This window comes from Martes martes (assembly GCF_963455335.1).
Source record: "Martes martes genome assembly, chromosome: 13".
Classification (NCBI taxonomy): domain Eukaryota; kingdom Metazoa; phylum Chordata; class Mammalia; order Carnivora; family Mustelidae; genus Martes; species Martes martes.
In genome coordinates this window covers 87,134,976-87,148,746 of record NC_137901.1, presented here as the reverse complement: position 1 = coordinate 87,148,746, position 13,771 = coordinate 87,134,976, and the positions used below count along the sequence as shown (strand labels likewise).

General features: G+C 46.7%; 1 protein-coding gene and 1 long non-coding RNA gene across 2 annotated transcripts in view; one reads left to right on the top strand and one right to left on the bottom strand.

Annotated features, from left to right (window-relative positions):
- Nucleotides 1-136: 136 nt before the first annotated feature.
- On the bottom strand, nucleotides 137-12,309 carry LOC308354601. Its single transcript, XR_013967881.1, has 4 exons — nucleotides 12,182-12,309; nucleotides 8,553-8,665; nucleotides 1,464-1,572; nucleotides 137-422 (listed from the first exon to the last, which is right to left on the bottom strand). It is a non-coding gene; the product is annotated as an uncharacterized lncRNA (long non-coding RNA).
- A 147-nt stretch (nucleotides 12,310-12,456) lies between these two features.
- Nucleotides 12,457-13,771, top strand: part of SBNO1 (strawberry notch homolog 1) — a 55,042-nt gene continuing 53,727 nt past the window's right edge. Inside the window, exon 1 of the mRNA XM_080821413.1 lies at nucleotides 12,457-12,609. The gene's annotated coding sequence lies outside the window, so the exon portion shown is untranslated. The remainder of the gene's footprint in view (nucleotides 12,610-13,771) is intronic.

The following is a 13,771-nucleotide window of genomic DNA, read 5'->3' as shown; positions in this document are numbered from 1 at the left end:
TCCCCAAGAAGGTTTTGGTGTCCTCACCATTGCCCAAGGACCCTACCATTGCACCAAAAAATGAAGGAAAGCTAAATAAGGTGAAGTATGTGAAAGCACTGGGAAAATAGAGAGTGACACTTTTTTTTTTTTTTTTAAGATTTTATTTATTTATCAGAGGTGTGGGAAGGAGTCTGTGAGGGGGGTGAAGAACCTCAAGCAGATTCCAGCAGAGCGTAGGGCCTGAGGCAGGGCTCTACCTCAGGACCCTGAGATCATGACCTAAGCAGAAATGAGAATTCAGGGACGTCTGGGTGGCTCAGTCTGTTAAGCGTCTGCCTTCAGCTCAGGTCATGATCCTGGGGTCCTAGGATCCTGTCCCACATCGGGCTCCCTGCTCAGCAGGGAGCCTGCCTCTCCTGTTCCCCTTGTTTGTGCTCTCTCTGTTAAATAAATAAATAAAATCGTTAAAACGTTTTAAAAATGCATTTATTCTATAGTTAGTAAATTGTATACCTGGCACCATTTGGTACCCCAAAGATACAGTGATGAATAAGACACAAATCCTCCCCCATATTTTTAGGGAAGAAACAAATAAGAAACCACTTTTTCAAAATTAATTAAAAATTTTAATGATATTTATTTAATTGACAGGGAGAGACGACGAGAGAGGAAACACAAGTAGGGGGAGTGGGAGAGGGAGAAGCACACTCCCTGCTGAGCAGGAAGCCTGACGTGGGACGCCACCCTAGGACCCTGGGATCATGACCTGATCCGAAGGCAGATGCCTAACGACTGAGCCACCCAGGCGCCCTGGAGTGTACAACTCTTTTTTTAAAAAAGATTTTATTTACTTATTTTACAGAGAGAGAGAAATCACAAGTAGGCAGAGAGGCAGGCAGAGAGAGAGAGAGGAGGAAGCAGGCTCTCCACTGAGCAGAGAGCCCAATGCGGGGCTCAATCCCAGGACCCCGGGATCATGACCTGAGCCGAAGGCAGAGGCTTTAACCCGCTGAGCCACCCAGGCATCCCCTGAGTGTTCAACTCTTGATCTCTGAGTTGTGAGTTTGAGCCCCATGTTGGGTGTGGAGATCACTTAAAAATAAAATCTTAAAAAAACCACAAAGGATAATCTTAAATATGATTAAGGCTATGCGTAAAATGAAAATGGGGGAATTTTATGGAACGTGAGTGGGGAGAGGGTTGCTTTCGTAGATTTGATGAAGTCAGAGAAATCCTCTTTCGTTGGTGGCTTTAAGTTATACCCTAAATGAAAAGGTACAAGGGAAAAGGTACTTCTGGGGAAAGGGAATAGCATGTATAAATGTCTGGAGGCGGGAACCAGCTTAGTGTGCTTGGGAAAGAAAAAGACACTCAGTGTGACTGGCATGGAGCACATGGTGGGGAGAATGGAAGGAATCAGGCTGTTGGCGGAGGCTGGTGCTAGATCACAGAGGCCCTTGAAGGCTGGGCTGGCCTCTCACCTCCAAATCCAGTTTTCCCTATTCTGTTCCGCAACGCTGGGGCTGCAAACCATATTGCTCCTTTGTCAGCTAGGGTTAGGTTTTGTCACCAGGAGAGGATCTGGGGAATCTGGAAGGCAGGGGGAGGGAAAAGGGATTTACTCATGCCTGTTTGCTTGCAGTTCTCATCATGGTCACCTAAGTAATGACAATGCTGCTTCTCACAGTGGCATTTCGTTCAGCCTCCAGGTTCTTACAGGCTCCCCTTCTGATTCTTCTAGCTCTACTCTCCCTAGCTTGTTCTCCATCAAGGTGGGAGCTACTTCCTGTGGTTCACTTACATTAGTGTTCCCACCACCTCTTTCATGAATTTGCTGTTTTCCCAGACCCTGACCAACCACGAAAGTCATGGTAAGGACTCAGACTTTTATTCCAAGTCTAATGGGAAGTCACTAAATGGTTTTAAGCCAAGGATAGTTGATGGTGAATCTATCAGTTCAGATGGTGAATCTGAACAGTTAATCACTGCAAATAGTTACATAAATTACAATAATCTATTTTGAGGCTTCGAATCTTGGAATAATGTCACATGTTTCTGGAATGTTTGCTTAATGGTCCCCACTTTCCTAAGACGGCTACATCATGTGGGTGAAATCACACCAGTGCTAAGATTACTTTCCTTACTCTAGTGTTATTTTTGCATTCGTATTTCCTCCAGGCTTTTGCTATTGTTAAATATTTCATGTTAGCATCAGTTCTTGTAAGGTTCTATCAAATGGGGCATGTGTGTCCTGAAATTCCTTAGCTGGTGGCCAATGTGATCTACTAAATCCATCTCATTCTTCTGTGAAACACGTAATATACAAACACACGTATGTATTTTTTCTATTGTATGTATGTGTGTATCTATATATACATATAAATATATATATAAGTATGGATGGCTACACATATATAAATATATAAAACTTCCCCCTCTATATACATATATACATACATCAATGTTTAATATGTACATATAATGCATGTAATATAGTTGGAACTCAAGCAAGTGACAGTAAAACAATACTCTTTACCTCAGAGGCTCATTGTTAGGGTTAAATGAGAGAATGAATATAAAGCATATGGAGATGTAGGAGTTGGGAGATGGTAGCCATTTAGCAGTGACTAAAATAAAGTTACAAAATTGCATCTTAGGGAATTGCTGTAATTTGGGCTATTAACACTTTCTTCTCTATCCCCATTCTTTTCTTGGTGTCCTCAGAGGGAAGCCAAAACTTGTCTGTTAAGTTAGCATCTCAAGAGAGGACTCTGTGGTCAGGCCCCTTGTGATTGAGCATGGAGAGACTACACAAAAATGATGTCGACAGCATAAACTTTGGTATCAGATGATACAGAACCAATACCTTCTTTGCTTGAGTCTTTTTTCTCATCTGTTAAGTGGATGTGTCTTCTTTCCATCCCACACTTTTTAAAAAAAGATTTTATTTATTTATTTGAGAGAGAGCGAACACAAGCAGGGAGAAGGGGAGGAGGGTGAGGGAGAAGCAGACCCCCTACTGAACAGAGAGCCCAACAAGGGGCTGGATCCCAGGACCCTAAGATCAGGACCTGAGCCAAAGGCAGATGCCTAACTGACTGAGCCACCCAGGCGCCAACCCCCTTTTTTCAAAGTGAGCTCCATGGCCAGCGTTGGAGCCCAACATGGCGCTGGAACTCATGACCCTGAGCTCTAGACCTGAGCTGAAATCAAGACTCAGGTGCTTGGGCACCTGGGTGGCTCAGTGGGTTGAGTCTCTGCCTTTGGCTTGGGTCATGGTCTCAGGGTCCTTGGATCAAGCCCCACATCAGGCTCTGTGCTCACCGGGGAGCCTGCTTCCTCCTCTCCCACTCCGCCTACTTGTCATCTCTCTCTCTCTCTCTCTCTCTCTCTCTCTCTCTGTGTTAAATAAATAAATAAAATCTTTTTTTTTTTTTTTAAAGGTAATATAAACCACTTCTTCAGTTGATTGGGAATTCTTTAGAGGCTATCATTTTATTGAAAAAGCAAATGGAGAATGTATGTATTGATCGGTAAGTGTGTTTGTTTGAAAAGTCAGCTTAAAGATGGTTTAAGAGCACAGATCAAACTGTTCAATTTACAGTGTGATTTTTTTTTTTTACAATGTGATTTTTAAATTGTTTTCTGTGTGGCCTTTTCTTCTGTTTTTTTTTTTTTAATATTTTATTTATTTATTTGATGGATAGAGATCACAAGTAGGCAGAGAGGTAGGCAGGGGGTGGGGGAAGCAGGCTCCCTGCTGAGTAGAGAGCCTGATTCAGGGCTCGATCCCAGGACCCTGAGACCATGACCTGAGCTGAAGGCAGAGGCTTAACCCACTGAGCCCCCCAGGTGCCCCTTATTCTGTTTTTTAAAAACAGACCTTCAATTTGTGCATTTGAAGGGATGAAGAGACATCATTTCTTTCTGAGAGATGTGTGATGGTTGGAATAGTTTGCTAGGGCTGCTGTAATGGAGCGCCACAAACTGAGTGGCTTAAACAACAAAACATAATGCCTCAGAGTTCTAGAGGCTGGACGTCCAAATCCGAAAGTGTGGGCAGGGCTGGCTCCCTTGGAGGGCCGTCGGGAAGAGTCTGTTCCCGTGACTCTCCCCTAGTTTCTGGTGGTATGCTGACAAACTTAGGCGTTTCTTGGCTTATAGAAGCATCACCCCGATTTCTGCCTTCATCTCCACATGGCATTCTCCCTGTCTCCATGTGTTTCCTAATTTCCCTTCTATAAGGACACGGTCACGTTTGATTAGGGGTCATACTCATGATTTCACTTTAACTTGATTTGATCTGTAAAGACCCTGTATCCAAGGTCACATTCTAAGGTACTGGGGGGTTAGAACTCTGACATATGAGGGGCACCTGGGTGGCTCAGTCGGTTAGGCGTCTGCCTTCAGCTCAGGTCATGATCCCACGGTCCTGGGATGGAGCCCCACTTGGGGCTCCCTGCTCAGTGGGGAGCCTGCTTTTTTCTCTCCCTCTGCCCCTCCTCTCCACTCCTACACACTCTTGCTCTCTAATAAATAAGTAAAATCTTTTAAAAAAAAAGTAAAAAAGTATGATTTTCAGTTAATACACAGGGTGAAAACTTTAAAGAGAAACTCTTCTCCTCCTCAATCTCATTCTCCCGTCCCAGCACTATTCTATGCATATGCTACTATAATACCTTAGAGAAGGTAGAGACAGGTTATAGCAATGATCCAAACAAATAATAACTAAACGCTTTTTGTGTGTGAAGAGTTGCCAGAAAGGTCTAAAAATCTGTATTCAGAAACAGGTAATGGTTCTTGCATACCTGATGTGTTTAAAGGCAAGAAACTCATCCCTTGTTGCTTGGGCCTGAGGGCCTATGCCTGAAGTCTTTGCTTTCATCTCTCTGCCATTCCTCCATTCTGTTTTCCCTTTCCTACAGAGATACTCTATGTGGGTTAAAAATGTCCATACTCTCTTCGGACAGTTTGAGTGCCTATCAGTCTGTACTCTAAAAAGTCTGATAATGAGGCCAGTGAAAACATTTTAAAAATTAGTTTAAATATATGTTTCAACATAGCAACTTCTCCATTTTTAATTAGTATCTCTTTGGTCAAGATTGTTTTAGATTGCAAGTTAAAGAAACCCAGCTCAACCTGGCCCAAGGAAATGAAGATGTCTCTTATCGCTTGCAACAGAAAAGTTCAAGGGTAGGGGTAACTTCAGGCCTGTTGGGATCCAGTGAGTCAAAGAATGTCATCTGGATTTAGTCTCTCCTTCCCCCTCACTATCCACTTCTTTGCTCTACTACTTTCTAGGTTGGCCTCACAGAGTGGTCTCCCATTCCACAAGGCCTCTGTCCCCACTTCCCAGTGCTCTTAGCAACACCAGTGATGAGGCTGTCTTTCTTCTACTACTTTCAGTTGATGTCTTATAGGGCTTGAACTCATGACCCCAAGATCCAGAGTCACATGCTCTACTGCCTGAGCCAGCCAGGCACCTTTTTCTCCTACTACTTTCAATATAAAGTTCTGAAACTGTAACTCATTGGCTTGGCACTGAATCTATCGATGGGGCCTGGATGTGCATCCAGCATTCCAACTGGGCAGACCTGAATTAAATGCTCCACTCTGGGGACTGTGTATGGGAGATGATTAGCTTTCCAAACCACGTGGACTTTGAGAGCGAGAGATCAAATTAAGGTGCCACTATCTGAAGAAGGAGACATGGATTTTGAGTAGTCAAAAACATGTTCCAGAGCACAGAAGTTTTTTAGGATAGTGATGCTATAATGATAGATACACGACATTAATGCATTTGTCCAAACCCATACAACATACACCACCAAGAGTGAACCTTAAGGCAAAACTTTGGACTTTGGGTGATGATGATGTATCAAGGTGGGTCTAGAACAACTGTAGCCAATGTAGCATTCCAGTGGGGGATACTGATAATCGGGGGGGTTGTGCATGTGTGGGAGTTGGGGGTATATGGGAAGTCTTGTATGTGCTCCCTAATTTTTTTTTAAGATTTTATTTATTTATTTATTTATTTGTCAGAGAGAGAGAGAGAGTGTGCACAAGCAGGCAGAGTAGCAGGCAGAGGCAGAGAGAGAAGCAGGCTCCCCACTGAGCAAGGAGCCCGATGCAGGGCTCCATCCCAGGACTCTGGATCATGACCTGAGTTGGAGGTAGCGGCTTAACTGACTGAGCCACTCAGGCGTCCAACCTGCCCCTTAAATTTGCTATGAATATAAAACTGCTTAAAAAAAGAAGAAGAAGAAGAAGAAGAAGAAGAAGAAGAAGAAGAAGAAGAAGAAGAAGAAGAAGTAGTAGTAGTAGTAGTAGTAGTAGTAGTAGTAGTTGTCTCGGAAAAGGAAAAAAAAAAACCAAAAACAAAAAAACAAAAAACTCTGTCCACTATGATGTCTGCCATTGTGAGAAATCCAATAGATGCTTTGGTCACATTCTGGTGCTGTCCGCTGCATTAACATGGTGGGCCACTTAGTCCTTGAAACTTTACTTCCTTGGCATCCATGATATCAGACTGATCTTTGTCAGGCTCACTGAATGCTCACCTCTTAGATATACAACCTTATGGTCCTGCCCTTGGCCCCCTGCTTTTCTCTCTGCATTCTAATTTTGTCCTCTCTCATGTTTTAAACCCTGTCTAGATCCTCAAGCAGTAGACTCCCAACTGCTTGCTAGACATCTCCACTTGGATGTCCCATTGGCCCCATAAGATTTCTCATGATAGATTTACTTTCGCGGCCTCTAATGAACGTCTGGGTGGCTCAGTTGTTGAGAGTCTGCCTTCAGTGCAGGTCATGATCCTAGGGTCCTGGGATCGAGCCCCGCATCGGGCTCCCTGCTTAGCGGGAAGCCTGCTTCTCCCTCTCCCCTCTGCTTGCGTTCCTTCTCTCACTGTGTCTCTCTCTAATAAATAAACAAGATCTTTTTTTTTTTTTTAAGATTTTATTTATTTATTTGACAGACAGAGATCACAAGTAGGCAGAGAGGCAGGCAGAGAGAGAGGGGGGAGGCAGGCTCCCCGCTGAGCAGAGAGCCCGATGCAGGGCTTGATCCCAGGACCCTGAGATCATGACCTGAGCCGAAGGCAGAGGCTTAACCCACTGAGCCACCCAGGCGCCCTAATAAACAAGATCTTAAAAAAAAAAAGAACAATGCCTCTCAACCATTCATACTCCTTTTTTTTTAAAGTAGGCTTCATGCTCAGTGTGGAGCTCAGCATGGGGTTTGAACTCTTATGACCCTGAGATCAAGACCTGAGCTGAGATCAAGAGTCAGACACTTAACTGAGGCACCCAGGAGCCCCTACTCTTTTTTTTTTCTTACTTAAAGATCATTTTATTTTTAAGTATTCTCTATATCCAACATGGGGCTTGAACTCACAACTCCAAGATCAGGAATTGCATGCTCTACCGACCTGAGCCAGCCAGGCGCACCCCCTCCATTCATACTCTTGTGTTGTCCTTCTTTGAGTCTTGTGTGGCCTTGTTAATTGAAGGAATGTGATAGAAACTTCACTGTGTCAGTTGCAAGGCTAAAATTCAAGAGAGGTTAGAAGCTTCTGCTTTTGGGTTCTTGGGACCCTAAAGCCACCAGGTAAGAACCATGAGGCATCGTGACAGACCACATGGAGAGGGAGAAATACAGCTGTCCCAGCATCCAAGCTGAGCACACGTAGTTGTAGTCACACAAATGACTCTTAGCAAGACCAGCAGAACTGTCCAGCTGAGCCCAACCCAGCTTACAGAATCATGAGAAATAACAAAATGGTTGCTGTGTTAAAAGTGATCAGGTTTGGGGCACCTGGGTGGCTCAGTGGGTTAAGCCGCTGCCTTCGGCTCAGGTCATGATCCCAGGGTCCTGGGATCGAGCCCCACGTCGGGCTCTCTGCTCAGCGGGGAGCCTGCTTCCCTTCCTCTCTCTCTGCCTGCCTCTCTGCCTACTTGGGATCTGTCTGTCAAATAAATAAATAAAATCTTAAAAAAAAAAATAAAAGTGATCAGGTTTGGGGCACCTGGGTGGCTCAGTGGGTTAAAGCCTCTGCCTTTGGCTCAGGTCATGATCCCAGGGTCCTGAGATCGAGCCCCGCATCGGGCTCTCTGCTCAGCAGGGAGCCTGCTTCTTCCTCCTCTCTCTCTCTCTCTCTGCCTGCCTCTCTGCCTACCTGTGATCTCTGTCAAATAAATAAACAAAGTCTTTAAAAAAAAATAAAAAAAAAAAAGCGATCAGGTTTGGGGGTTGTTTATCACATATCAATAGATAAAAAAACTTTCCACATTACCTAAAGCTAAACTCATTGTCTTCCTCTTCACATCTGTTTGCCTTCCTAAAATCAGAGTTTCAGCTATAGCACTATTATCTACCTAGGTACCAAAGGGAGAAACTGAGGCTTCACTCAATACTCCTCCCTCCCCACAACCCCCATCCAACCAGCCACTACACATTGCTGACTTTTCCTCCTAAATATTTCTTGAACCTGGCTCTCTTCTTTTGCTCAACAATTTTGCTCCATTTCGGTTTCTGTTCTTATCTTCTTTTCATCTGTCTTTTCCTCATACCTGCGGTCCAGTTCTTAGATCCATCTGCTACATCGCTTCCAGAGTGATCCTTCTAGAATGCATATCCAGCCAGAGCAGCTCTGTGCATAGCAGGCTTCTGAGTTCCCTGGAGCCTACAGAATAAAGTCCGAACTCAGTTACAAAAGGCTCTTTGAGAATGGCCTTCATCTATTTTTATAATCCTACTGATAATTCCTTGTTATTTGCTATGTCAATCAAAGTTCACACAGGAGGCAGAAACTACACCCGGTTTTGAGTAGAGATAAATTAATATAAGGGGGCGCCTGGGTGGCTCAAGCATCCGACTCTTGATTTTGGCTTTGGTCGTGATCTCAGGGTCATGAAATGGAGCCCCACGTTGGGCTCTGTGCTCAGTGGGGAGTCTGATCGAGATGCTCTCTCTCTCCTTCTGCCACCCCCTCCAAATAAATAAATAAAACATTTGAAAAAATTGTCAAGTAGGTCTAAACTGATTAACTAGGTAACTTGAAAGGGTGAAAAGAGAACTTCAAAGCATCACAGAGGTAGCAAGTGCAGGAACTTCTCTCATCGCACAGCCTGAGGGGACAAAGGAAAGGGGTTGGTGTCACTAAGAAACGTAACAGACGGGCCCCATGTTGCAGAAACCTCAACTCCAAGCAGGGGGCTATGCTCAGCTGGTGCTCGTGTCTCTGACCTTACAGGATGACCCTGAGGAGGTTCCTGCTGGTCCTCCTGTCTGAGTGGAGGGTTTGATCAGGCTAGCTCTGCAGGAAAAGCGAGTAGAGCTGCTGCCGGGGTGAAGACACGTTGCTGGGATGACGTTCACGACAAACTTTTTCATCCTCCAGCCTTGTCGTCTCCCTCCAGCACTCCTTATTCCAGAAGCAAATACTAAAACAGCCGGCAAAGCAGAAATGTAGTTTTGCAGAGTGTGGAAGGTTGGGTTTGGAGCCAAGAGACAATGTCTTTTTTTTTTTTTTCTTAAGATTTATTTATTTGAGAGAGAGAGAGAGAGCACAGGCGTGTGCATGAGAGGAGGAGGTCAGAGGTAGACGCGGACTCCCCGAGGAGCTGGGAGCCCGATGCGGGACTCGGGGATCATGACCTGAGCCGAAGGCAGACACTTCACCAACTGAGCCACCCAAGCACTCCAAGAGACAATGTCTTAACAGCCAATGCCCTTGCCGAGTTACTGTCCCCACTTGCTTGGCTCCCACCTGTTTCAGGACATTTGCATAGGCTGTTTCTTCTTCTTGAAATGCAGTTCCCTCTTCTCTTTGCCTACATAATACCTACTTTTCAAATCTCTGCCCAGTTATCACTTCCTCAAAGAAACCTTTTTTGAATTCCCTGATGAGGTCAAATTCCTCTGTAATAGGCTGTTAGCTTCTTTGCAGCAATGTCACAGTTACAAGTTTACATTTTTTTTTAAAGATTTTACTTATCTGAGAGAGAGAGAACATGAGCAGGGGGAAGGGCAGAGGAAGAGGGAGAAGCAGGCCCCCTGAGGAGCAGGGAGCCCTATGTGGGGCTCAATGCCAGGACCGAGATCATGATCTTGAGCTGAAGGTAGACGCTTAACAGACTGAGCCACCCAGGCACCCCTATAAGTTTACAGTGTGTGTAATTTTTGGATTGAGGCCCACTAGACTGGAAGGACATTACGGGCAAGGACAGTTCCTGTCTCGCCCTTCATTTGGTTTTCTTAAACTTGTGCCCCTCATCTCTAACATAGTACCCGGTGCATAGTAAAGGCTCTATAAATACTTGTTGAATGGAGTGCGAAGGGCAGCTGTAACAGCCAATTCGATGTTTAACCGGGAATTTTTATTTATTTATTTATTTCATTGGAATCTTCTGCTTCCAATAGCATCTCTGGTCTGGGTGTACCCAATACGTATTCCTCCTGCTTCTGATCCCCAGTAGTTTGATTCCGATCACCTGATAACAACTGCTACTGCTGTTGCCCTTCTGAGATATGTGTACACACAACCTATGTGTGTACACACAAGCAAAATATGTTACTACCCGTTCTCATAGACAGAAGTGCTTCATTCCCTTGAACATCTGTTTCACTGTAGCAAAGTACCATAGCTTAACCAGTCCTTTCTTCAAAGACATTTAGGTTGTTTCCCATCTTTTGATTCTACAAATCATCCTGCAAGGAATAACCTTGTGCATGACATTAGCATGCATATGCACAGTTATACTGCATGTATTTCCTGAAACACCACCTTTTCCTTGGGTCCCAAATAAGGAGATTATGCAGAGATGGAAGCAAAGATCTAGCCTGGATGCTCGGAAAGTAGCTCTAAGGGTGGGACTTTTTAGGTTAGACCTACACTGTTCGAATCTGGTACCTACATAGTCCTAGCACGCAGAGAGAGTTTGAGAGTCCCTTCGAAACTGAACTGTACCAACCAATCTTGGAAGACACTGATGCATGAACTACAATGTTCAAAAAAATTTTTTTTTCTTCTGCATCCTTCCTTAGTTCCTTCTCCTCCCATAATGGACAGATTCGTAATAGCTTGTTTGCTGACAATAGACCAGAAAGTGGTCTAGTGGCTAGCAGTGAGCAAGACAGATGAAGGCATTGTTCTTATGGAACTAATTTTATCATTTTTTCTTTTACCAGGTTTTTTTGGTGTGTAAGGATGAAATGAGATAATGGAAGTAAAGTGATTAGTCGGCAACTTAAAATGTTCATTTATGTGTACATACCTACGTAATACATACTTATGTATACAGACGCCGAGTTGGAAGGTTCATAATCTTCTTAACACGACTACTTTTTTTCCCTCCCACCTTTCTCTCTACGTTCTGTGAGCTCACACCTTCAACTCCAAGTGTTTCTTTCAGCTCAAGGCCAGTGGGACGCGCCACCAGTAGGGGGCAAGAATCACCCAGGCGTGCCTATTACCTAAGCAACGGAGTCAAACAGCATTCAGAATGACTTTACAAAAGGGTTACCCAGAAGTTAATTTGTTTATTCTGTTAGGTCATTTAGGAAGAAGAAGAAGAGGAAAAGGAGGAGGAGGTGGAGAAATTAGGGAAGCCAAAGATGGTAGCGACGGACCTACTCTGCAGCAATCATTAATTGAGAGCAATAGTTTGTTCAGAAAAAAAGCAGTGGGGCTGACTCTGGTCACACCCCTTAGGGTATGATAATGGCAGTGGCCCAGCAGAGGGGCTCCGAGTTATACTGCGGTTTTATATCCAATAAAGTGCTTTGAGCAAGCCTAACAAGCAATGAATACGCGAATTTTTTTTTCTAGGACTATGTAATGAAGAGCTTTCCAAAGCAACACAGACGCCACTAGGTAACTTCCTGGGCCGAAGACACACACCGAGAAGGTTTTCAAAATAGCTTTGGGCCCCTCCTAGCCCGACTTTGAAAGCAGGTGTAGGACGCATGCGCCCGAACCACCGGCTGACCTCCTCGTGGCAACTCAGAGAGCAGACCTTCCTCCCGACAGGCCGCGGGGCAGAAAGGGAGGGGGAACGGAATTCTCGCGAGGTCTTTCGAGCCCCGGCGGAAGCAGTAGACACGTGACTCTTCTAGGAGGCCTTCGCCTTCCCCCCTCCCCCTTCTCGGAAACCCGGCCCCCTCACCCCTCGCCCACCCCGGAGCCGCGGTAATGGACCGTTTGGGTTCCGGAATTCTCTTGGATCCAACCACTGGTACCGGGTCGGCTGGAGCAGGCGGAGTCCGTGCTTGGCAGCGAAGGCAGGGGGCGGTCAAGATGGGGGGGGAAATCATCTTCCTTCACCTAGGAGGGAGGCGGGGCGGAGGGGGGCGCTGGGGAGCGGGGTGGGGGGGAGGAGGAAGGAAGTCACGTGGGGCGTGCGGCGCGCGCTGCGTGCGCGCGGCGCCTCATCCGTCGCCCCACCCCCTCCCCTCCGGCGGGGCGGGGGGGCTGGGGGGAGGGGCGTCAAGATGGCGGCGGGGAGGTAGGCAGAGCCGGACGCCGCTGCTGCCGCCGCCACCGCCGCCTCCGCTCCAGTCGCCTCTAGTTCTTCAAGCTCTCGCCACCCGGTAGGAGCTGTTCCGGCGTCGGATCCCGCGGGGAAAGTAAGTCCTTCTCTTACCTCTCTTCTGCTTCCACACTCCTCCCGGACAGCCAGCCTCCCACTCCCACCCTCCTCAGGGGGCCGTGTGGGGCCGGGCTGGGGGGGGGGCAGCCACCTCACCCCGGCTTGGGGCCTCCCTCGCCCATCGCCGCCCCCTCAACTGCGCGCCCCAGGGCTCTCGGAGACAAGGTCCCGGCTCCGGCCCCGCCGCGCTCGCTTCCTCCGCCCGTCAGCGCCGGGCCCTGCGCTCGCTGCGCGTGGGGGCTCTCGGGCCTCGGGGGCCCCCGCTGTCCCGGGCCAGAGGCACCCAGTTTGGTCGCGGAGGCAGGATCTGCGGGCACCGGCTCCGGCTCCACTTGGGTCGCACTCCCTGCTTTCCTTGCTCCGCTCAGGGATGCGAGGTCCCGGACCCGCAGGAAAGTGAGCTCCGCAATCCTTCAAAAGTCCTCCTGTCTGAGGGTTGCTCCTGGTTTGGGGCGAGTGCGGGAGGAGATAGGGGCGCCCTAAATCGGAACCCCACACCTGCAGTTTTCTGACTACCTCGCTCTTAGGGCGTCGAGGCAGTACGTGGGACACGTGGGGGCCACCTTCAAGCCTCACCGGGTGATTAGGTTAATTTTGTCTCGAGCTCGCTCGCCTCCTAGACTCTAAGCATCTGTGCAGAGAAAGGCGGTTGGGGATTTGCTTGCTGTAAGAGTGTTTGGTGTAATGAGCATCTAAAGTTCCCCAAACCAGTGTATGCTGGTGGTTTCCCAGAAGTGGTTTGAGATCGGTTTAACCGCTGAGGAGATTTGGATGTTCCTGAATCCTTGTGATTGTTTCTTTCCTGACCCTGGCATCCAGCTCCTCCCCCTTTCCACCCCGGCTTTGTGCTGCTGTTTGGTTAATGTTTGCGGACCACTAACTTGATCTCGCACAGAGAAGCCCTTTTTATGTGCGGGCTCCGTATACTGTAGGAAGCTTTTGTTTTGGGGAGTTGCTGGTTAAGAAACGTGGGGAAAGAACGGACAAGAAAATGAGAGTCAAATAAAGCAACGTTTTTATTCATTGAATTGCGCAGCCAATTGTAACCTCACCCGGAAGTTTGTACTAAACACGTGTTGCTGAGGGAAGGTTAAAAACTAGGTCCCCTTTGACCTTTGAAAGTTGATTATTAGCCGTTT